Source organism: Emydura macquarii, unplaced genomic scaffold, assembly GCF_026122565.2.
Source record: "Emydura macquarii macquarii isolate MOO-44397 ecotype Brisbane River unplaced genomic scaffold, CSIRO-AGI_Emac_v2 contig_75, whole genome shotgun sequence".
Classification (NCBI taxonomy): domain Eukaryota; kingdom Metazoa; phylum Chordata; order Testudines; family Chelidae; genus Emydura; species Emydura macquarii.
The window spans coordinates 633,344-657,917 of NW_027130212.1; positions in this window are offsets into that span (position 1 = coordinate 633,344).

The following is a 24,574-nucleotide window of genomic DNA, read 5'->3' on the forward strand; positions in this document are numbered from 1 at the left end:
AGAGAAATCAATTAATATTTACACAGCTCAAATGCTTCCTTATATTCTGACTTATGCTAAATTTCTAGTTTGTTCTCCAGTGGCATTGAAACTCCTGACCCATGATTGGCAAAACCAGTACAATAATAAGTGAGATACCTAGACTCCTGCCTCAGAGTTAATATGCCGGTTTGCTACCTCCCATTTAGTATGAGTTAGTAGAACACATCACACACATTTCATGCAACATCAACTAGGTAAGAAGCAAAGGAATGTCCTCTCTAAGGCAAATATATTAGAAACATCTATTATACAATGAATAATGAAGTCTCATCTTTTAATTTTTAACATCTGGGTATTTCATAATATGTAACAATTAGAGAGAGGAAGTATACCTCACTTCAAAAATTATATCTCACAACACATCTTTTACGTGGCTCTTTTCATTACCCTTTAAAAGACGGATAAGCCCCTGTTCCTGCAAAGACTCATGCACGTGCTTTGACTACATGCTTTGAAATGTCTAAAAAGAAACCCTGATAAAACCCTACAGTAAAAGATTATTAAGGTTGAAAAACCAAGCACTTAAGTCATGAAATGATAGAATCAAGACTGCCCTATGTTGCCTTAGTTCAGCCCCCTTGTGCAACATAATCCATATGATACAATCTTTAACTACATGTTGTGTACTTTTTTACACAGGACCTCTGCATCGCTCAATGCACAGGGTTGACAGTGCTCAATGAAGGGTAACCAATCTATATTTCTTTTTATCATGCATATGCATAAAGGGTCTGAACTAAGACAACACAGGGCAGTCTTGATTTGGCATTTCCCAATTGTAGGTGAGGTGAAACAATGGAACCTAAAATAAGAAAGTGTCCTTTTTTTTTTCTTTTCTTTCTTTTGGGGGTCTGCATTGATGTTGTAGCCGTGTCCGTCCCAGGATATTAGAGACACAAGGTGGGTGAGGTAATATCTGTTATTGGACCAACTCTCTCACCAACAAAAGTCAGTCCAATAAAAGATATTACCTCACCCACCTTGTGTCTTTTGCACAATTGCAGAAACATTTCAGCATGACTGACTATAGCTTTTACTGTTTAAATTAATTTCCACACCTTAGTATGCTGCTTATTGGTCATAGCTACCAAATGATAATGTATTAAAAGATTCATTTTGGTTTTGCATGGGCAAATATTTTTTTCAAAATTGTGAAATTGTTTAGCATGTGGCAAAAATGGTAAATATCAACATTTTGCAATATACTAACAAGAAAATAAGAATGCTATGTGGAAACACTTCATAATTCTTAATTTTCGAAATATCTCACCATAGTTATCTATATTTTCAATTGAAGTTTGCTGACCAGATCAGTCTCCCTCTAAAGGTTATGCACCAGTAGCAGTAGATTGCATGCCCGTAATTTGGATGGTATAATGGGTAGATATATATATGTACGTGAACTCCTAATGTAATGCTTCTCTGTTTGTAAGCTTTTGTACATACAATGTAGCATCTTTCTGTGCGATAGAATGTTTCAATTTGTAATTGCCTATGCATATGGTACTAGCCATTAAAATATTCTAAAAACTAGTTTAAGTCAGTGACACTTATGTACAGATCAGTATTAGTGTTAGAGATGATGGTACACAACTTCATATTATGAATATGCAAAATCTATGACAGAAAGAAGTGGCCTAACAAGAAGTAATGAAGATAAGTCCACAAAGAAGTCCTTTTCCTTTCTGCACTAAAGGGGAATTGAAAAGTATGTTACAACTCTTATCAACCATGTCATCAACAATATGACAAACCCATTTGACCTTGAACCATATCCAGAGATGCTTATCAGCATATCAACTGGATTGCATGTAACAACAGATGTGCAAGAGATTCTGCTGGAAATAGCAGATGTTGGTGAAAACCAAATGGAGAGGTCTGTGAGGGAGGTACTTGATTCTGATGGGATATGTAGCTTCTTCTGCCCAATCAAGAAATCTGGCATCAAAATACTTGCTGACATGGCCAAGAAAACCAAATATAAATCTGGCAAAAGAGGGACAGTCACAGCAATTATTAGTCCAGAAATTGTTTTCCACGGAGCCCTGTCCTTAGTGACATGCAGAGATGATATTTCAGTGGTAACTATTCTGAGTCACCCAAAATAGGATCTGTGCCTATGTCCCTCTTCCATGTTGATGGAACAATGAGAAAAACAGAGAAAACTGAATTAGAGTAGCATCTGGAGGCTGAAAAAATCCATGAGCTATGGGTATGCAACAAAGAAACCACACTGTACATCAGAGAAGACATGACTGTCATACAAATGATGGTTGGAGACAAATTCTTCACATTTGATGAATTGGCTGCTGAGTACCTGAGGCAGATTTTAAAATTTCACAAACCTATTTCTGAAATCAAAGTCTTTGACAGATATGACAACAGTACCACTGTGACAAACTGCAGAAAGACAGTACCAGACAAGATTTGAGGTTGGAGGCAAGAAATTCCAGGTGATTGGTGGATACCCTGTGTCTCCATGGAAAAAGTTTTCTAAATCTAGCATCCAACAAGCAGTTACTTGTAAAATTCCTTTGTGAATATATGATTTAAAATGCACCTGAGAGCATGGGACAAACCATGATCAGCTGCTCTGTGTGCATCTGTTCAGCCAGCACACATGAGCTGGGAGGCATAGAGCATGCTCAGTGAAGATGGACTCTTAAGAGAATTTAACTGCCAAAGTCTCATCTGAGCATGTGTGATTTGAGATTTGCAGTGCATATAACATGGCCAAATTTTGAGTGAATTTTCATGGGGACAATAAAAGGCTGATACCATGACAATACAGCCCCACTACTTCTACTCCAAATGTCAGTTCCCTGCTCCAAAGCATGGATGTGTTACAACTTCTCAAATGGTTGTAAAGCTTTTTAAATATATTAAAATATATTTTTCCTTAACCTTGTTTTTGGAACAATCTGAGCCATTTTAGTTAAAACTTCCATACTCATTCCCCCCCACTCCCCCCCTCCCAAATCCCCAAAAAACAAAAACAAAAAAACCTCAGCGAGTAACAGACCTCTGCCATAGAAAATTTCATCCTGTCCAGTTAGTTTCGCAAAGTTTTAAAAGCTGAATAAAGACTCTTATAATGGAAAACGTTTGGCAACCTTAAATTATAGGCAGTGCTACAACTCCAGCTATAATACGTATAATTAAAATGACAAAATACTCAGTGGAACGCTTTACTTGTGTAGGATGCACAACACTACCTTGCTTTTGTACAGCACTTTTCATCAATAGATTTCAAAGTGCTTTACAATGACAATATCATTATTCCCATTCTACACATAGGGAAACAGAGGTATAGCGTGGTGAAGTGATCTGGCCAAGGTTACCTAGCAAGTTAATTGCAGAGCTCGAAACAGAACCCCACACTCCTGAGGAGCAGCCCTATGCGCTATCCACTAGGCCACATTCTCAATAGGATAGTTATAGCTCAGCCCTAGTCTCGCTTGCTCTGCAGCAGGCTTGACATAGTCTGTGACAGGAGGCCTGCATTATTCAGCTTCCCAGTGCAACAAGCCGAAATTCTACAACGGCGTCAGGCAAAGTAGAAAAATAGAGAATTAGAGATGAACAGCAAGAGAAAATATTTTGAAATCATATAGCTGCATGTTTCCCAAACAGTAGGTCATGATCCACAGCAGGTCACAGGAAGACTGCAGATGGATCATGGGCCTGGTCTGCCCTGCCCTTAACACACTTCAGCAGCTCTTGTCCAATGAGGGTGGGTCCAGCTCCCCACTGCAGAGGTTGTGACCTGGCATATGGATTTACAGCATCACTTAGGTCTGGCTCAGCTACCCTTCTGTCATAATGGAGGGGCAGCTGGTGCAAAGCTGGGTGGCACTGTGACCCTGTGTGCAAGGTTACGTCACACTCACTCAAAATTTGGCCTCGCTGGCCCTTCATCAGGATGGAGGGTCAGCCAACCCTCAAAAGCTGAGTGCTACTGAGATCTGTGACCCCGTGAGCCAGGGTACAAGGCCTGGAACATCCAGTGTGACAGGAGCTGCATTTGCAGAGTGAGCTTGCTCTCCAACCTTGCCTCTGGGGCCTTCCCTCTACACAAGACCAGTTTTAGGACTGTAGTAGCAGGGCAAAAGCTGTAGCTGAAAGTGGTCAGTGCCACTTCAGTTGAGGGAGGAGGAGGAGGAAGCTGGCCTATGATTTTTGGCATCCCCACAAATTTGGACTCTGAGTGGATCAAAAAAGAAGACAAAATGCAGTTGATAGGATGTGTTATTTAAAAAAAAAAAAAAAAAAAAGTTAATAAAGCTGACCTAGAAATCAAGTGAATATCCCATTAAATGAAATGTGATAGATCACACCATTCGGAGCTATTTTTTCAGGCTGTCTGCAGACTCAGGCGGATATAACTACATAGGTGATATTCTCTTCGCTTGCCTCCATCCCCTTTAAATGAAAGTTGAATTTCTGGAGCACAACTCTGATTAAAACATGGATAATGTGACCGATTTGGCAGGTATGGATTAATATAATATATGGAACACTCAGAGTATATAACATTCCATTGTAAATCTGAATGACAACACAAAAATAATTGTAAAGAAAAATACTGAACAGATCATTCATTAGATCTGCAAAGTTGTCCCACAAATTATTAGTTCATTACTTTTATTCCTATGCAACTGCTGTAATGTCAGAATAAAATAATTAGAGTACGAATAAAAATAATTTCACTGACTGTTATACAATATGAACAAAAGCATTTGATTGTATGTAACAAATGATAAAGGCCTTTACAAGAGAAATGAAGAGCAAAGTAAATTTCATGTATAGAGATTACAGAACTGTTTTGTTATCAACTGGTATCAAAACTACAGGGAATGCATTCGACTTCATATTATCCCAATAAAATGCAGAATAGAATAAAATGTGCATTTATGAACCTTGTCTCTTGGTGGTTGTTTCATGATTTTATTAGCTTAAGTGCCTTTGGCATTTTGGAGCAGTACTGCAATTACAACAAACTCGGAGCTGTAAGTGCCCAGCAATTTTATCAGTAGGAAAAGCTTTTTAAAAGTGATCATCTTAATGATTTCAGCCATTCAGTGGGAGTGAAAAATGAGGACAGGAGCATATGAAGAGCAACTGTTAATTATGTAGCTGTTTTGTAAAGTAGTTAAGAAAAAATCTGTTACAAAGAAATGAGAAATATTTTGAATTTAATAAACATGTGCTTCCTCAAATCCTTTTAAATGTCATTGCAGTGGTGTATGGTATCTGCACAAAGTCTGTTCACTTTTAACAATGAAAACAAAGGTGACAAGTAAAATGTGCTTAATGGACAGTTTATTAAACCACCATAAGATTGGCAACACAAAACTGTACAGCACAAGGCTAAGGACTACAGATGGTTTCTTTAGAAAAGGAAGCAATATCGTTCTGATTTCTATAGCAAAATAATTGATTTAATTTGTCTATAGAATTTTTTGCTAAGAAAGGCAGGGTTAGGAGATATGTCAAGAAAGGGAGATGGAACTCAGAATATGTTGAATTAAAAGGTCCTCCAAATGCAGTGAGCTGTTCTGGCCAAGTTCAGTCCTTGCAAGTGGGTGGAAGTGAATTAAGCTTAAGTGAGTTGAACCAATTTCTAGCAAAACTGAATATGACTCTGTCAGTAAAAATGAAAAGGAGAAAGTTATGTGTTGTGAATATGTATGCCCTCTGTCTTATCTGATTCACTGCAAATAGACACGAGATGAACTTAGTTTAATGGGGCAAGTCCAATCCATCAGCCTGCTTTTTTTTGTTTGTTTGTTTGTTTGTTTGGGTGGCATATCTCCATGAAATATCAGATGACAATGCTGCTACATCACTTCCAATATGGTCCACCAGTAAGAAAAATCATTGTGATGGAGTGTTCCCTCCCGTCCCCCGACACAATGCCCAAAGGGATTAAGGTAGGTAGGTGGGCCAATTAGCCACCTGTGCTACACCTCGAGGTAATAAGGGTTAATTAAAGAGGAAGCTCAGCTGGACAGGAAGAGGAGGGGCCTGTATAAAGCCCAGTAGCTGAGAGAGGCTACAATCACTGTCACGGAGAGAGGGCAAGGTAGGAAGTAGCCAGGGATACAGCATTAGGATAGGACAGTGCAGACCTTGACTGCTAGTTGTGGGATCTCTGGGTTGTAACCCAGTGAAAAGGAAGGGCCTGGTTCCCCTACTAGGCATTACAGAAGTGGCACCATTAAAGGGCCAGTGGTTTTGGAGAGACGTAGATGCATGTAATATCCAGAAAAGAGAAAACCACAGTGACCTGGTGGGAAGGCCAAGTCATGAAGTGTGAGCAGCTGAGTCTTGATAGAGAGATACAATGTGTAATGGAATGCAATTGGTGGAAGGAGTGTTGCTCTGGCAGAGCTAATCCCCAGATGTGGTCAGAAGGAGGCACTTCAGTGGTGAGTAGTGCACCCTTTGGCAATCGTTAGGAGTAATACAATAAACAGTAAAAAAAAATGGAGGAAAATGGAGTAAAATAAAGTGAGGTGTGTCAGGGGGTAAGGAACAGAGACTAGATAAATGAGCAGAAAGGGATGGATGATAGGAATATAGAAAATGACAGAAAGCCCTATGCTTCCTTCTGTTAAGAGACAAATCTGTAGTCAGAAAAATGGCTCAGATATATTTTCCACCTGATTCCAGCCACTACAAGAGGCTCCACTGCTAGCATTCTGCATGATCATGAATCTACAGCTCACAGGAGAGAAATAGGAAGAGGTTCTGGAAACTAAATAGTGTGTGTGGCTAACATTCATAAACTCTAAGATCCCTAAAGAATTTGCTGAAGTGTTTAACAGAGTGGGGTGCATTAAGGATATAATACACAATACTGAGATAGATCCTTGTGTACTACCAGAAATACATGCACTATGGAAATCTCATTGGCAATGAGAGAGAAAGTAAGAACTGGACTTGCACAGATGATAAAAAATATATTGTAGAGCAAATTCAGACACCAACTGATTGACGTAACAGTATAGTCACCATAATAGGCTTAAGGTAAAGATTTTTATAGATCTGAATATGGCAAGGCAGACAAAGATTAACCCCTTCTTCAAACACTCATGCTCAAAATCCCGTCAATCCCCTTTGTGCGAATGTTCACAAATAGTGAGTCATAAAGGGTGTGAATGAATTAGAACTGGTCAGATAATGTTTGTTTGTTTGTTTTTTAAATTTCAAACTTTTGGTTTTAAAAAAAAAACCCCTGAAAACCAAAATATTTTTAATGCTAATTCCATAAGTAGAAGCTTCTTGGTGAACAATCATTACTTTCTGTGGAAAACAGACATTTTATTCAAACTTCTTGCTTAGTCATAAACCTGATGTTCTTGGAAAAACTATTTTAACAGAATATTTTTAACTAGTCTTTCTATGCTCTTTTTAATTAGCCACTTGGAATTCAGCCATGTACTTGTTGGGCCTACATCAATCAGCTGTGTTAGTGGGATAGTCCTTTAGGTAGAAAATGTGGATTATTTTATTTCAACAATGTAAGAAAACTGTGTTCTCAGAACTGATTCACATTCTGATATTTTTCATTCCCATTTCTTTAAATGTTTAGGGGGCATAGGTATGATGAGTTAAATAGAACATTATAAAAGATTTTAAGCATAACAGAATGACAAAAGTTATGTGGGGTGGGATCTTTTATGCAGTGAAATAAAAGTCCCATGACACATTCTATAGGATACTTTTAGTCAGCCCTAATATATCTGGTATTCTTTAATACACAGTAATTCATGCATTCCACTTACTGTAGATTGAATCAGATTGGGTTACCCTTTTCTGATACTTGATGGTTTTGTGACTCAGCACATTCCCATATAGCATCATTCAGTGACTTTTATATCTTTATATCCAGATTTAGTCATTTATTTAAACTATTACTGGAAAACAAGATCATTCATCCTTTCTGAGAAGTTCTTAAAATCAATCACTGTGCTAACAAACACAAAAGACAGTAACTAAACAAACACAGAACAAATGGGTAAATGTATTGACTGTATTAGTGTTCAAGGCAATAGTAATTAAGTGGAAAAATAAATCTATTTAATTTGAAGTCTGGAACTGATTTTATAAATTCTCAGTATGAGATGATTGCATCTGAAAATCATGTACTTTGCATAAACATACAGAGAACAAGATATTGATCTGAGCTCTGTGTAGATGAAGAGTATTAAGGCCAATTGAATGTTAGCTCAGCACATTTACTATTTACTTTTGTAGACAGTTTTAAAATATTTTATTTTAAATGCTGGTGCAACAACTCCTCCTGCTGAGGAAATGAGCTGAACAGGACCTCCTCACCACCAAAACAGTCTTCTGCCTGTCAAACCATAACAAGACGTCTTGGATGCATCCATGCTCGAAGAACTGGCATCTCATTGACTGTGTCATCAGGAGAAGATACAGACAGGATGTTAGAGTGACAAAGGCCACGAGAAGTGCAGAATGCTAGATTGATCACAGGCTCATAATTTCCAAGCTGAATATCTGGATATATCCTAGTAGATGACCATAAGGTTCGGGGGGGGGGGGGGGGGAAGCACCAAAAAAGCTTAATATCTCCACATTGAAACAGGAGAACGTGAAACAGGCTTCTGTTGAAGAACTGTGTAACCAACTTGTAACAACTGATATGAACTCCAATAACATCGAGGAAAATTGAGCATCCTTTAGGGACTCTGTGTACCCTATTGCATCCAATACCCTTGGTTCCATCACTTGTAAATATGAACATTGGTTTGATGAAAACAATACTGATATAGGGAGACTATAGAAACGTCAGCTCCATAAGGCCTTTTTAGGAGACAGCACTTCAACACCTAAGAAGGCAGTCTTCAACAATATCAAGAGGAAAGCCCAGTGCAAACTTACAGAGATTCAAAACTCATAGCTGAGCAACAAGGCAGATGAGATTCAGTCCTATACAGACAGGAATGATATGAAGAACTTCTATGATGCTTTCAGGATAATCTATGGGCCTCAGTCATCAGGAACATTTCCAATACTGAGTGCTGATGGCATCACACTGCTCACTGATGAAGAAAAGATACTGCAAAGTTGGGCAGAACACTTTAACAACATCCTCAACCAACAGTCATCTATTAGCAAGGAGGCCCCAGACTGATATCAGCACATCTCTTGCTGATCCTCCAAAGCTGACTGAAACTGTGAAAGCGATTGACCTGCTGTCAAATGGTAAAACACCTGGAGCAGATGCTATGCCAGCAGAAGTCTATAAGGCTGGAGGTTTGCCCATGGGTTTGAAACTGACTGAATTTTTCCAGTTAATGTGGACTCAAGGAACCATACTTCAGGAGTACAAGGATGCATCCATCGTTCACTTGTACAAGCGGGAAGGTAACAGACAATCCTGCAACAACTATCAGGGCATCTCCTTGTTGTTAATATCCGGCAAAATTCTCACCAGAATTCTGCTGAATCGTCTTGTGCAACACACTGAACAAGGGCTCTTGCCCGAGAGTCAGTGTGACTTCAGGAAAGGTCGTGAGACCACAGATATGGTGTTTGCAGCTCATCAACTTCAGGAGAAATGCCTGGAATGAAGCTCCCACCTGTATATGAGTTTAATTGGCCTGACAAAAGCAGTTGATACAGTCAGTCAGGAGGGCCTTTGGAAGATCATGGCAAAATTCGGTTGTCACAAGAAATTCATCTCAATGGTTTGGCAATTCCATGATGGCATGCTCACTCGCATTATGAATTACGGTGAGTAATCTGAATCATTCCCAGTCACCAGTGAAGTCAAGAGGGGCTGTGTATTGGCCCCATCCCTCTTCAGTATGATGTTTTCTGCCATGCTTACAGAATTTTTTCATGAGTATGACACCAGGATTGGTATTGGATATCGAACTGATGGCAAGCTTTTCAATCTGAGGAGACTGCAGGCAAAGATAAAGTTCAGGAAGTGACTGTTTGTGATCTGTTTGCTGATGATTATTCCCTGAATGCCAAATCTGAGTCTGACATGCAATGTAGAATGGACTATTTCTCTTCAGCTTGTGACAATTTTGGTCTCACAATCAACATCAAGAAGGCAGCAGTGATGTACCAGCCTGCACCAGGGAAGCCTTAAGTAGAACCTACTATCACAGGGAAAGGCCAAGTCTTCCAGGCAGTGAACAAGTTCACCTACTTTGGCAGTACACTGTCATGTGCAGTTCACAGCTATGACAACAATACCAGAAGCAAGTGTGGCCTTTGAAGTCTACATACAAATGTGTGGGAACTAAGAGGCATTAGTCAATAAACAAAACTGAAGGATTACAAAGCCATCATGTTGCCAACTTGGATGTACGCATGAGAAACCTGGACGGTGTATAGAGGCCATGTTATGAAGCTGAATCACTTTCACATGGGCTGTCTGAGGAAACTGATGAGGATAAGCTGGCAAATAAAGTTCCAGATGCTGAGGTTCCCATATGGGCAGGTATTCCAAGCATCCATACTCTGTTGATGAAATTACAGATGAGATGGACAGGCCATGTCACCAGAATGTCAGGTGAGTGACTGCCAAATAAGATCTTTTATGGTGAGTTAAAGGAAGGAAAGTGCTCTAAGGGAGGTGAGAAGAAATGCTCCAAAGACTCCCACAAGTTATCCTTGAGGCGTTTCAACACTGACCCAGAGTTTTGGGAAGATCTCGCTCAGGATTGTTCTACCTGGTGAAGTCTCATCCATACTGGACCCACAGTGTATGAGCAGAGGAGAACTATTGAGGCAGAGCAAAAGCACTAGCAGCGTAAATCTCATAACAGCAGCATGTCCACTGTGAATCAAGTAACCCATAGTGGCATCTCTTATTCAGTGTGCCGCAGACAGTTCAACGCTCAAATTGGCCTGATTAATCACTCACGTGTTCACAGAAACCAGACCAATAAGTGATGTCATGGTCATCTTCAAACTCAAAGGATCAACAACAACATTTTGTATGCCTTGTCTGACACTCACTGATTTGAATGGGTTTTGGAACAAGCTGTATGAAAACACAAGAGAAACGCAAAATAAAAGGAGTTGCCACATACATAATTCAAATAGACAAGTAGCTATGGAAAAACTTGGTAATAATGATGGGGGAAAAAAGACATCAGATAAAATTAATCTACCCTTAATAAACTAATCCTAAAGTTTCAGGAGATAATGACCACTTTAATGGCTTAGCTATATTGACAAATGTGAATTTCTTACATTTTATACAGTAGTTCTACATGTATATGTCAAATTTCTAAACTTCAGTCTTTGAACTATTTATTCTTTATGTTTTGTTTTTTATTTTTTTACTCAATTTTATATGTTTAAAAAATTCAGTCGAATCAATGGAATAGTGGAGAGGAATATAAGCCAAATTCATCTTCCATGATGCTCAATGAACTTGTGCTAGGGATAAATCTCAAATTGTATCTTTAAGTAGTTCATGGGGAAATTATGACATCACATTCTCTGCCATTCAGTGAATTCCCCCTTTAAAGGCAGGAACAAGAGCTTGAAGATACTGGAAAAGAAAACAGGGCACTATGTCATAATGCCTGCAAATAGCTTTAAGCAAGAGAGATCTTCTGGACATGTGGAACCCAAAACCTGTTGGAATTGGCCAGGAGTAGGGCTAAATAAGAACTTTCCAAAGAGCCACATGAGCCTTTCAGAGAACCCCTGAGAGTTTGGCTTTCTTAATGAAACCCACCTCCTTGGCCCACACTTGCCTCAGGTCTCATGAGGAATGTGGCATGCCGTGAGGGAATGAGGGTTCTTATGAATGACTTCTTGTCTCTCTGGGTAGATCATAATTAATCACAATCTACAAATTATTTCTTTTCTTGGTAACTTTTCGAATTAGTATATGTAACCTCATATTCTATTGAGCATAGTCCACCATTTTTTCTGTGCGGTTAGTATAGCTGTATCATGGAGTCTTTCTTACATGTGAGATCAGAAACACAGGGGTAGCAGAAAGCTGAACCACACTGCATATGCCAGCATCTGGCACATAATTACTGCACATGGATATTCTTAGAATTGTGATATGACTGTGCCATCTGCTACAGCATCCATATGCAGCAATGAATGGATGACATATCAGGGATAGATTCCATACAGTTGTATTTCATCTGTTGTGATAATAAACTTGTACAGGTGAGAGGAGAGATAAATCAAACAAATGTGGCTTAAGCAGAATTCATCCTGAAAATGCTATATATATCTAATCAGCTTGCTGTAGTCAAAAAAATCATGGTAATTAGAAGAGCATTGAGAATTTGTTCATCATTTAATATACTTTTACTGACACCATTATCTTAATGGAACGGTAAATTATATACAACTAAGAAGAGCTTTCAGTGTGTGATGGTGGAAAAAAATTACAGTTGTTCCTACATCTCCAAATTCTCCTGATGAGTTTGGTAAGCAGTTGCTTCCAGTAGTAAAACTGTTGGCTGATTTTAGTAGCCTTTTGAGAATACAGATACACATTTCTCTTTTATTGCTGTGATAAAAATGTCAGAGAAAAAAGCATGCAGCCTTAAATAGTCATTAGAGACGGTCATTCTTAAAGCACAAAAGGCAGCTGCTTTCATAAGGTAGGCATCAGCATTTGTATTTAATCTAAGATCAACTTCTTAGTGAAATATTAATAGTTTTAAGGGAAAAATGATTTAAAAAATACTTCCAGAAGCTGAGAGTGGTGCTGATCTAGAGACATACTCATAATAACTAAATAGTGATGTGCGCAAACCACTATATTGTCACTCCAGCCTCTGTGATGAAGCATGCAATTATATTATGACACGTTAAAGGCACTTGCAGCTGTATTTATGGGAAGGCTAATCAAGTTGATCCAGGTGTGTTTTCCTCGTGGATGACAGTGGGGCTTCTCCACCTCTACTTCTAATAAAATGTAATTCTAATTACTCAAATAGGTGTCAACTGGCTACTGCATTCAATGGATGCTTACATACAGTAGATGTAATTACTATAATAGACAACAGGAATCAATATCACAGTTATGGAAACAAAAGTGTAGTAAGTTGTAAGAAGGCACTGTGCGCAGAGTCTGGGCCTGAGGAAGGGTCACAAGGCCCCACTGGGCAGAACCACTCCTACAGGTATTACCCTCCAAAAGCAGAGGGGCGGAGCCAAGGCAGGAAGGGGAACTATAAAAGGCCGGCCTAGCAGCTCAGTCAGGGGGAAGCTGCCGCCGGAGGTAGACATGTCTTCCCAGAGGCTGCGACCTAGGCCTGACCCTGGCCAGTTGTTTGGAGCAACCACCCCACTGACCGGAGCTTCCAAAACCCGCCTGGATTGCTGGGCCCGAGTGACTGGAGAGGGCCGCCGAGTCCTAATAGCTGGGAAGAGCCGCCCAAGAGTACTGGGTGGGGAAAAAACCCCTGAGGCCAGACTTGATGTAGAGGAGCTGCTTGATGTCAGAGCTGACTGAACCCTGTGGACCAGAGGAACCCCTGGGACCCTGGGACCTGGAGGAGCTGCCCTCCTCGGATGACGCATAGGAGTTTCCAGACCTGCTCTGGTCGATGGTGAGGGACTTGTGGGTATGCCCCTCACCGTTTACCCCAGTGACACGGAGGGAGTCTGCTACCTGCAGGTACCTGGGGATTAGGTGGGAGGAAGTGGCCCAGGGACAGCCGACTAGCAAGTTGCTGAGTCAGGCGCTAAACCCCCATCAGCATGTTACAGCTTTGCCACTGATAGGGCCCTGAGCTGGGACGCAGTGAAGTTGGATGGGCCTGAGTCCCCCTTCCCTAACCACCCCGGGAGTGCTTGATGCCCTCTGAGTTTGGAGACAAAGGATATCGAGCTCTACTGGCCCCCCCTGCCTGCAAGGCTGGGGCTCCAGACTATTTTACTAGCCCTACCTGTGGGAAGGCTGGGGACTATTGACTGCCACATCATCCCTGCCTGGCTTGTGGGCCAGGGACGATAAATTGCTTGCCTGTCTTGCCCTGCCTGGAAGCCAGGGGCACCAGACTGCTGCACTAGCCCCATCTGTGGGAAGGCCAGGGTCTATAGACTGCTTGCCTGCCCCTCCCTGCCTGAGGGCTGGGGGCACCAGACCGCTTGCTAGCCCGCCTGTTGGAAGGCTGGGGCTACAGACCCCGTATCAGTCCTGCCCTAGGGGAGGGCCAGAGGACTACAGATTGGGAAGGAAGCCTGCCCCACTGGGGGCCAGGGCTAAAGACTTGTAACTGGCACCATTTATTCCCCTAAAGGAAGGCGCTGTGGCCTTCCTCGGAACCTGGGCCCAAAGAAGGGTCGTGACATCCCAGCTGGACCGTGCCACCGGCTTACATAAGTGTACATTGAGTTTATATGTATTGACATTCTGACTACAGTTAGAAATATTTTCCTCCTCTAGCAGCTCTGTGCTGTTTGGAATCTAGAGATCTGTCTCCCCCATCTCCACAGTGCTCACCCCACAAGCCCTCTCTTGTTCCCCAAGAAGTTCAAGGCTTCTCTAATTTTCCCTCAACTGCTAAGGGCCCCAAAGACTGCTCCAATAGCTGAGTATAGCTGGAGTGCAGACACCACCCCCTCACCTCCAGTCCCATGCCTACACCAGTGGTTGTGAGTGTGGAGGTGTGGTGGAGTTGTTACACCATTTGTACCCTGTCTACACTTACCTCCAAGATTCGGCGGCAGTCGACAGGAGTTACACAAGCTATGCAAAAAACTTGCATAACTTCCGTCAACTTCTCTGCTCCTCTTCAGCGTGCCGTCTTCACTGCACTGAGCCGACGGGAACCATGTTCCCGTCGACGTAGCGCTACACCACTTGTGAAGGTGGTCTTAGTACATCGATTTCTGGATCGACTGAGCGGGTCTTCACTGACCGCTCAGTCAATCCAGAGAAATCGATTTGATGGCGGTGACTTTGCCGCCGTCAGTGTAGCCATAGCCTTAGAGAATTTCCTTTTATATCCGAGTACTCCCTGGCGGCCAGATCCTCTGACTTGAGGGCCTCTTTTTATCTCTAAAACAGGATAAAGAGGCCAGAATGCAGCAGGTAATTTGGCTATTATTTATTACATGTTAAGTATAGATAACGTAAAACATACAACTGCTGCCTTGAAAAGCAGTCAATTTAGGACTCAAAACTAACAAACACACTAGGATGCCCAGAGGATGTTTTATGTTTTCATGTATAGAGAGAATGTGAGTGGTGTTGACATTTTGTTGACATGGGTTAGCATTGAGAGGCCTAGTGAATGAAATGAGTTTTCAGGCAGGGTACATTGTAAAATTACTTACATTTTCTGTGAACTAATACCTTCCATGATTTGGGCGGCACCCAGGTTACTACCCCAACATTGCCATTGATAAAACTTCAATATTCTAATTCCTATTTTTATATTAATTCTATGCAAATACTATACAAAGAGAAAAGAGTGACATAATTCTAAGGAGCTTTGCTCTTGAAGCAGAAGCACATATTTACTACGCACAGCTACGTTAGGTAATTAGTATGCAGTTGAGTATTTATACATGAATGGTAAAATCTTTTTTCCTCTTACGTAGGTTTCTAGCTGAATTTTCTAATGCCTTAAAATAAGAGTTATTTTAAATGTGTATTGAAATAAAAATAATTTCCTGTCATTGTTTGTTTAGTGATATAAAGAAATGAAATAGGGCATCATTTTTTTTCCTTCATACAGTGTGAAAAAAATCTAATTAAACATTTAATGACTAAAATTATCATATCTTTCTAAGCGTATTCCTAAATGTCAAAGTATAACATAGATTTGATAACTCATGGGTAAAAGAAGAAAAAGAACTCACAAGTAAGGTCAGAAATAAGAAAGATGTTGTCTTTCATATGGGATTATATATGTTTGGGATCAAATCAGAGCAACCCATGTATAGAAGGAGAGAACAGAGACAGACAGATCTTGTAGTGCTCACAGGGAGGAGATGACTATAATGTACTTCCTGATCCAAAGCCAAATGTTTTGTCAAGAGAGGCTCTGCGAACATCACTGGTAGGATATCCCACTCCAAAGAAGGCCTGCAGAGGATGGAGATGGTCCCAAGAACCCACCTGTCCTTCCTGTACACCAATTAGCACCAAGAGGGTACTGCTACAGGAGCACATGCTACAGCTGTTGTGTAGATGTACCAAGAGCTTCTACTAAGTGAGCTCCACTACCCCTCAGACACAATCTGATTTAGGTAGCATAATGCCTGCCTCTACTATTGCTCAGGTGTTATGTACTGCAGCCTAGCTTCCTTCCCTAAGCATTCTATTGGCTCAATGTTATAATTTAGCTTACAAAGACCTGAAGAAGAGCTCAAAGTGGCTCAAAAGCTTCTCTCCTTCACCAACAGAAGTCGGTCTGATACAAGATATTACTTCACTCACCTTGTCAAATTGAACATGGTCCAGGGGAAATAGCATTAGACTGGGGGACTTCAATTCTAGGAAAAGCTTTGCTCTGTACTCGCCACTTAGGTCCAAATTTTTAAAAACTGGTCTCTAGTTTTGAGTAATTCAATATTTGGGTACCAAGCTCTACAAACCTAGGGTCTGCCTTTCAGAGGTGCTGAGACTCTATAACTCCCCCTGATTTCAAAATAAGCCAGGATTTTCATAATTCTTCTGCGCAGATCTCAAAGTGCTTGTCATGGGAATTGTGCGTGATCAGCATCTCTGAAAATCAGGCTTTTGAACCCTGGTCCTGCAAAAACTGTGCATGTGTTTAACTTTATGTACCTGAGTAATTCCCTTGAAAGAATGTCTCCAATGTACAGGTTGCTAATTTATTGATATGAATGGACTTGAAGAAACCTTTGAACTCATAAAGGAAGAAGAGACTGAAAATTCAGGAAAACTCCTGAGACATTTCATAATAAGTTTTAAGAAGCATTACCAGGCTGTTTCATATTAATTTATTTTATTTTATTATTAAGAGTCATGGTCCTTATAGTAGTGCCTAGGCACCAAACACAATCATGGCCTCATTGTGGTAGGTACTGTACAAACACAATAGTGCAGTCCATTTCCTGAAGAGTTTACAGTTGAAATAGATAAGATGGACACCGGGTGTGGGAAGGGTACATAGCATACAAGAAGAGAGAACAATGTAATGGTGGCAAACAACATGGTATTACCACAAATTTTTGGGTAGATATTACTTAAAAGGGGATAAGCTAAACAGAAAGAAAAGGGAAGAGATAGGAGAGTGGGACAGAGAAAGTGATAAGAGGAAGGGCTGGAAGTTGCGAGGGGCAGGTGCAGAGGAAGGCTGAGATGGGGAGGTTTTGCCAACATGGAGGAGCACTGGAAAATCATACAAGAAAATCTGGGTGACCTTGAAAACTGGTGTAATAGAAATAGGAAGAAATTTAATAGTGCAAAGTTCAAGGTCATGCACATAGGGACTAATAATAATTATCTGGGGACTTACTAGCTGAAAGAGATGGAGGAGGAGAAAGACCTAAGTGCATTCGTTGGTCACAAGATGACTAAGAGCGGACAATGTGCCACAGCTGTGAAAAAGGCTAATGCAGTCTTAGGATGCAACCAGTGAGATATTTCCAGCAGTGACAGGGAAGCGTTAGTACCATTACATAAGGCACTGATGAGACCTCATCTGGAATATTGTGTGCAATTCTGATCTCCCTATTTAGTTTGATTTCATCTTTCTTAAACAGGTGCAGAGAAGGGCTACTAGGATGATCTGAGGAATGGGAAACCTGCCTTATGGAAGGAGACTCAAAGAGCTTGGATTGTTTAGCCTAACCAAAAGAAGGTTGAGGGGAGATATGATCACTCTCTCTAAATACATCACTGGGATAAATACCAGGGAGGGGCAGGAGTTATTTAAGTTAAGCACCAGTGTTGACACAAGCTCAAATGGATATAAACTGGCCATTCATACGCTTAGATTTGAAATTAGATGAAGGTTTCTAACCATCAGCAGAGTGGAGTTCTGGAAAAGCCATCCAAGGGGAGCAGTGGAGGCAAAAAACCTAACTGGCTTCAAGACTGAGCTTGATAGTTTATGGAGGGAATGGTATGATGGGACAGCCTATGATAGCATGTAGCCAGTCTGTGAATGCTAGGAGCAAATATCTCCAATGGCCAGCGATGGATCACTAGATATGGAGGCCTCTGAGTTACTACAGAGATTTTTTTCCCAGGTGTCTGGCTACTACACATTGCTAACATGCTCATGGTCTAACTGATCACTGTATTTGGAGTTGGGAAGGAATTTTCCCCTGGATCATATTGGCACAGACCCTGGGAGGTGGGCGGTTTGCTTTCCTCTGCAGCATGGGACATGGGTCACTTGAAGGTTTAAAGTAGTGTAAATTATGGATTCTTTGTAACTTGAAGTCTCCCCTGAATATTTTGGGTCCAGGTGTCACTGAGGGTGAAGCATGGCTCCATCTGGGCCCACTTTTATCCCCTGCCTGACCTCCCCAGTTCAGCAGTATTTGCTTAAGCAGCTTCTGCATCTGCTCTGTCAGCATCACTCTCTGACTTCTCCCAGACATATAAATGTCTTCCTTACATTAGGCAATGATCCTAATCTCTCCCTCTTGTTTCCCTCTTAAACCATGATGATGTTGCCCATGGTTTTGTTGAATAGAGTAAATAAAATTCAATGTCTGCATGTAGCTCAGACAGACTTCCTTCATGACAGGCAGCTAATAGACCATACTAGACAAGTACTAGGGATTATCCACTCTCATTAAAGAGTTACTCACATATACTGTTAGTGTTAGATACTAAAAAGCCTTTGGTTTTGTAGAGTAAAATTATTGGATAGCAGACTTGAAATAATAACAAATTGGTAGTATAACATGCAAGTAAATGTGATGGAGAATTAGTACAGATTTGTTAGCTATATGCATGGGGATTTTTGTTAATAATTGGGGACAAGGAAATATGGAAAGGAAAGAAGCAAAAGAGGAATAGTCACAGCTTATCACCTGACTAGCCATGATCAGCAGGCTGCTTTTTGTAGTCATCATGGCAAAGACGTGTGTCTTAAGGAGGGATCCCTTTGAGATATTTCCTAATACAGGTAAATGGTGTAGTAGGGCACTATATATAAGAGCCTACACTGTAGAAATTCTTGTTCCTATCTATAGGTGAAAAGAAGAAAGTGAATGGAATGTGTGACCCATCTGTACCTAGGGTAGCCCACTGAAAATGCTAAGGTCAGGGGAGGCTGCAAAAAGGAGAGCAGATTCTCTCCACTGGTGGCTAGTACTGCAATTAGGTTTTCCAACCAGTTACAAACAGTGCTTCTGATTCCCCCCACAGGTTATCAAGAAGCTAAAACACAAAAATTATATAGCCTCCTTTATTGTATTTCAGACTCTGGCTCTCAGCCAAAAACTAGGTCCAGTAAAGAGATAAGTTACTTAAAACTCTATTCCCTTTACCAAAATGTTCTCCTGACCCCAAAGGGTCAGCTACAGTACCAAATCATTTTTGGGTCTTATCCATAATATCACACTGCCAGCCAATCTTTTAGTAACTAAAACTAAAGATTTATTATAAAAGATAGAAATAAATGTTAAATGGTCAAAGCAATTAGATACATACAAATGACTTTAAAGCCCAGATTCTCAGAAGAACTGTGGAGTTTGGAGGGCAGTACAGTGCCTCTGGTGTACATCCAGTACCTGGATGGGTCTCAATCCTTTCTTTCACAGCTTCATTTTCACACGAGTTGATCCAGAGGTAAGAAGCAGGAATGAAGACAAGATGGGGATGGTTCAGCTATCTTTTATGTTCCTTTGTCATGTGGCTTGTCCCAAACACAGTCACAGCATATGGCATGGAAAAAGCCTGTCCCTGGGCATGTTCTTACATGTCCTGGTGACTCATAAGGTGTAGCCTCTGGGTTCTTTCACTAGATTCATAGTACTTTTGAGTTCCCTTGATGGGCTATTAAGGAGGCTTAGTGCTGCTGCCATCCTGTCTGGGGTGTCACCCAGAAACACAGCACAGGTTTTTGAATGCAGATACATTACAGCAAAAACAATGTGAGTTCTGTAGCACTTTATAGACTAACAAATTTAATTTCAGTAGGCATAATAATAAGATATATTACACCAATCCATAACTTACAGTACTCAAGATGTTACATGTGCATAAACAAAATCATCTTATTTAGGAAATTACAACCTTTTCAACAGTACCTGAAATGTCATATCTTGTCTGAATTATTGTAATTTTGCAACATGTGGTCACCCCTCGTCCAGACAGCATCACAGAGTGTTTAAAATGTGCATATGTGTGGCATTTAACTAATGGCCAATTTAAAAAAAAAATCATTATTTCTAATTGCCATGTTTATAAACAGTGTATTTTGTATTTATTCTGATATGAGATTGATTGGGTAAAATTAGCTTTTTTTCTCTTCTAGTCACCAAAAGTTACGAGTGTCAGCAAAATGGAGTCCTTTGAGCTAATGTAGTTAATGTGGATTTTGACATCATTTCAGTGGATGGTGGATGTACTTCTCTAATACACTGGAAAGATAACCATAGTAACAGTAAAGGGAAGCTTGAGAGGACTAAGATGACTGTGAAAAGAATGGGATCAACCTGGAGTGTTTGAGAGTTCCTGGGGAAAACGAGTGATACTTGTTCTAGGCTGGACATTAGTATTTTAGTAGTGTGCTAGTATTTGGGATGGTTAGCAAGGACTTCCTATTGATGTGATACCGATTCAAAGGACAGTTTTTAAAGGATTATGATAAATTAGACATCTTTATATTTAAAGCCTAACGCTCCTATAGCATATTGCTTGTTGAATAAAGTAGATGTAGATGTTATGAACCTTGCCTCATGGTTAATATTATTTATGCTTAGAATGGTTTTAGAAATTCTTACTCTGGGTATACTACTAATATAAAATTGCCTCTTGCATATATATATACTCAGGCACCAAGATGGGAAAGAAGACTGTCTAGCTTTTGTTACATTTGGTTATGCTTACAGGCCTGATTTCCTAAATATTGTAATTCTGATACAGTTTGCATCACTCAGTGAGTATAATATCACCTCTGTGTTGATCAGTTCATAAGCACCTTGGTATTCTGATTATATGGCACCATTCCTAGAGATCTGGGTCATAATAACTTCATGCTTTCATGAAATGTGTATAACTTGTTTATCCCATGTCTACCTTTCAATGCATTTTACTTTTCAATGTACTGTGATATGTCCTAGGTTTGGAATACATTAGCCTCATGAAATACAAGATTCTCAGGTGCACCCTGGAATTAAAAACCTTCCACTATAGGAGTTAACACCAAGATGAATTCTGTGTGTAAAACTAACTTTTGTTATGAAATTCCTACTTCCAGGTGTCATAACAAAACTAAAACTTGCCTGTTAGTTTCATCAGTGGATTTTTGACCTAAGTTGGTCTGGACCAGGTGAATTGCAGCTAAAACTGGGCAAGAATTGCTGCTAAAACCAGGCAAGTTTGACAGCTTCGGTTAATTATTTACCTTATAGTTTATGGAGTTCATATAGCTATATCTGGGAGCTTCTTTAATTATATCATCAGTTTTACTAAGTTTTTCTGTGTTAATGAAGACCTACAGAAATACAGATGCTAAAAACAAATAATTAACTTTGTAAATGAATCTACTTCAATTATTGATCAAGTTATATTTAAAATATCGTGCACTGTATTTACATTACTCCAGCACAAAGGTAAGAGCATGAACTGGAAGACCTGTGTATTTTAGAAATTTTCTCAAGTATCACAATTTCAAAAATCTGTGCTAAATTAGAAATGATCCACAGGTAACATTGGCAGAGCTCCTCCCACAATCATGTTTCATTTCTTCCTTGTAGGAGGAACAAAGGACCTAGAAGCTAGCCATTGGCTACAGTATAAAGTGTGAACAGAAGGACATAGGTCAAAAAGAGCAGTTTTTATACTAAGTATTTTCTAAGTGTATTCCTGTTTTGACATATTTATCACATGTGAAGCAAAGGTGAATTTTTTTTCATATTAAGTATTCATATATTACACTTGATCAAATATCCACTTCACAAAAAGCAGCTCTTTCAACACAATTGACATTAGTTGCCCGTCTCAGCGCTGAGTCTGACTAGTTTACTCAAGAGAGTTTTGTCGACCAAAGTCAGGTTTGGTCGACAAAACAGGGGTGGTGTATACACTGCAATCAACCCTCCACCAACAAAACTGCCCTGTTGTTTCAACAAAATAAAACCACGTCAACGAGAGGTGTAGAGCTTTTGTCGGCATAGTTAGGGCGATGCAGTGTCAATGTAGACACTGCGTCCCCTTACATCAGCGGTGGGGCTATCATTCTTGTCAATTTTGCTGCTCTGCTACTTGAATGAATGGGCATAAAACTGCATTAATCTTTCAGCTTTCCATGTTGTTAGTCCAAGTGAGGATTGTGATTAACTAGTGTAGTGATGCTTCTGTTACTACTAACCAAAATATGTATATTCACTGGATAAATTTTGAATACAACACTGAAATACTGAATACTCTCAGCCATTAATTATAACATGCCACTTAAGTCCATACCATTAACTGAGTATACTAATGAACATATGCAATATTATATTTTCAGCCACTAGATGGTGCTAGAATTTGTTCTTAGTACTTCTTTCCCTGAACCCTTTTGCTTATAAGGAAAAGTGGAGATATGTGAGAAATTTCCATCATTTTTTTAATGAAACAGCAATATGTTTTCCTATGCTAATAAATATATGATGGTTTTCCAATATTTAGTTCTTCTTTGATCTTTTAATGTTTTAAAGTTCTAACTTGAATACAGTATGTAAAAAAGAAATATAATTAACACAGCAGTTTTAAAAAAGACTGTAGAAGCTGTAGAACACAGGCTAGCTTTTTTAAAAAATCAATAACTTGAGTAGTTATGCAAACAGTTGAAAACCATTTTGTGTTTAGCCCAGCAAATCAGAAATTTCCAAGAGATTATACTTCAAAGAAATAAAACTGGTAAAACAAAAAAAGCTTTCTCCATTTTGGGTCAGCTGCTATGAAAACTAAATTGTTATGAAAATCTTATTAACGTGAAACATACTTAAATCAACAGCAACCAAACCAAATCATCTCAACAAAATGCCCTACTTTCTCTTCAGGTGCAGTGCTACAGTCTCTATTCTTTATTGCTATTTTATTCAAACAGGAAACAGATAATGTCCAGTCTTCTATTTCTTCACAAAACCCATCCCTCCCCCACTCCCAGGGCCAGATGAACACACAGGCAAATTAGGAACAGGTGTAGGGCCCAAAATCACGGGTGGAGGTGCAGGGTGTTGCGGGGCAGGCCCAACAAACAGTACACTTACCACAGCTGAGCTGGGCTGGCCATGCTATGACTGCTCATCCTGCTGCTGGTTGGGAGTGCTGTTCACTTTCACAGAGGGATGCTAGGCCAAATTTGAGCAAGTGGCATTGCAACCTGTTGCATGGAATCTCAGCACCACTCAGGTTTGGCCCGGCTGCCCCATCATCATGGTGAGCGGTGACCAGAGCACTGATGGATGGATGGATCCACAGCATGGGCAGCCTGCCTGCAGTGAGTGTACTGTGTGGCTGTTTGTTCTTCGTGAGAAGGTAAAGGCCAAGATGTGTATTTGGCAAAGGCCCAGTGATGGCCTTCCCTGCCTTCTCCCTCAGAGTGAAGATTCGCCTTCGGTCAAGTCATCCTTTTAAACTATTCTTATGATCAATAGTTCGTGAAATTTGGATCCAGTAATTCTGAGTCTGAAGGAGTTACTGTCCACTGAGAATGAAATTTCCTTTCCTCTCCTTTCCTCTCTCAATGAGAACACTCCCACTGACTTCAATAGGGCAAAGACATGAGGCTCTTGTTTAGAGTCAGAAAACAACTATGAACCATATTTTCATATGCACCCTCGTAGACTTTTTTATTTGTTTCATGGAGATGCTATCATTAAGGTTCTTTGCAGCTAATCCTCCCATGATAAAGGTGGGGAGTTGAAGTTCATCACTTCAACATCTCATGGTACTTATCTGCACAGATCATCACCGCATACAGTCTGAGTGAGCCTTAACAGTCAGTATAAATCAATGAGCTTCAGTTGTGATAGATGAGGCTCAAGAATAACATCCTCGTTCAGATTGTCTGATAAAGATTCAGTCATACCTTTCAAATAGATGGAAAACTCAGAAAACCCCAGAGCATGAGCTAAAAAAAATCTTACAAAGACAGATTCCCAACAATTATAAGTGGAATAGTTAATCTATTTCAATATACCAGAGTGAAGTAGGGCTCCTGGAGAAGAAAGTAACACTTCATTTTGCATTTTGATATCATGGAAATAGTCTTGGCCAATGAATGCTCTGGAACACTTCTAGAGTATCACTTCTTGTGTATCAATGTCCTCTGTGTATGGTGAATTTTCTTAAGCTTTTCAGAACGGTCTCTATATATGAATTCTGAATATAGACTGGAAGGAGCAA